This window comes from Austrofundulus limnaeus, unplaced genomic scaffold (genome assembly GCF_001266775.1).
Source record: "Austrofundulus limnaeus strain Quisiro unplaced genomic scaffold, Austrofundulus_limnaeus-1.0 Scaffold916, whole genome shotgun sequence".
NCBI classification, from domain to species: Eukaryota; Metazoa; Chordata; class Actinopteri; order Cyprinodontiformes; family Rivulidae; genus Austrofundulus; species Austrofundulus limnaeus.
This window is the reverse complement of record NW_013953318.1, coordinates 46,382-47,469: the sequence shown is the minus strand read 5'-3', so window position 1 is coordinate 47,469 and position 1,088 is coordinate 46,382. Positions and strand designations below refer to the sequence as shown.

Below are 1,088 nucleotides of genomic sequence, written 5' to 3'. Positions count from 1 at the left end.
GCTCTGTGAACTTCTCTGCATTTGTGTGTGAATTTTGAGACTCCCCTGACTTGGCTCAACCCACACCTGTCTTTTTTTCAATAGGAAATGATCTCCAACCAATCACAAAGCTTCTTTGTATTCAGCCAATCATAAGAACTTTCCCCATGTGGGGGAAGGGTTTATTTATAAGCCAATCACAATAGTTGTTCCAATTTYAAGCAGCAACCAGTGTTGCCAGATTGGBCTGGTTTCCACCCAGTTGGGCTTCTTTAGAACACGTTGGGCTAGAAAGTACAGCTTTTGGCAGCTTGTTATAATTTCCTTATGAATACTTCTAAAACCTGCCAAATGTTGTGAAAAGTAGCCCAAATTGTATCAAAATAGCAAATGTCACTACTAAATTGTGTTAGTTAATATCACCTGTAAATGCACCAATGTCACTACAAAATTGTGTTAGTTAATATCACCTGTAAATGCACCAAATAGAAGAGACTGTTTCTGAGAATCTGAGGACCTACACCCTCCTTCTGCAAAACGAGTGCTGTTAGTTGAGTTTTCTTATGCACATGCTTGCAGCAAACATTTTACCCACCCCCATCTGGTTATTTAGACGTTTTCATCCTAAAGATGTGTGTCACTCTCTCTAATACTGTCTTTTCAGAGCTACAAAATAATACTGATTCAATGCAGATGTGTGCTAATGGTGTATTTTTATTAGTATAATATACACATGTAGGCTATATCAGTAAAATAAATTTTTTATACTGCACACACTGTCAGAGGTTAAGATTTGGTCAGGTTTTTTTTTGTGTGTGTTTGGGCGGGTTTTGCGTTTGTGCTGAAAACTGTCATTCCAATCTGGCAACCCTGGCAGCTGAGAACGGTAAGTCGGCATCATGGCTGCTGGAAACCATAGGGATGTGGTAAGTGAAACATCTATCTTCTTAACATGTTTGGCTGCTTATCCCCTTAATATGAGAAGTTGTTATTCGCTTATTTAGTGCAACTATCAACACATGTTAAGCTAGTAAGCTACGTTAACACGTCCTCTAGCTCTGCATGCCGCCAGCGCTGCTACGTTAGCACCTCTATGCTAACATAGCAGC

General features: G+C 39.7%; 1 protein-coding gene across 1 annotated transcript in view; it reads left to right on the top strand.

Annotated features, from left to right (window-relative positions):
- Window positions 1-426: 426 nt before the first annotated feature.
- The window catches only part of LOC106533268 (uncharacterized), a gene marked incomplete in the record, with an annotated part of 8,973 nt that continues 8,311 nt past the window's right edge, over window positions 427-1,088 (top strand). Inside the window, 1 exon segment of the mRNA XM_014029508.1 lies at window positions 427-905.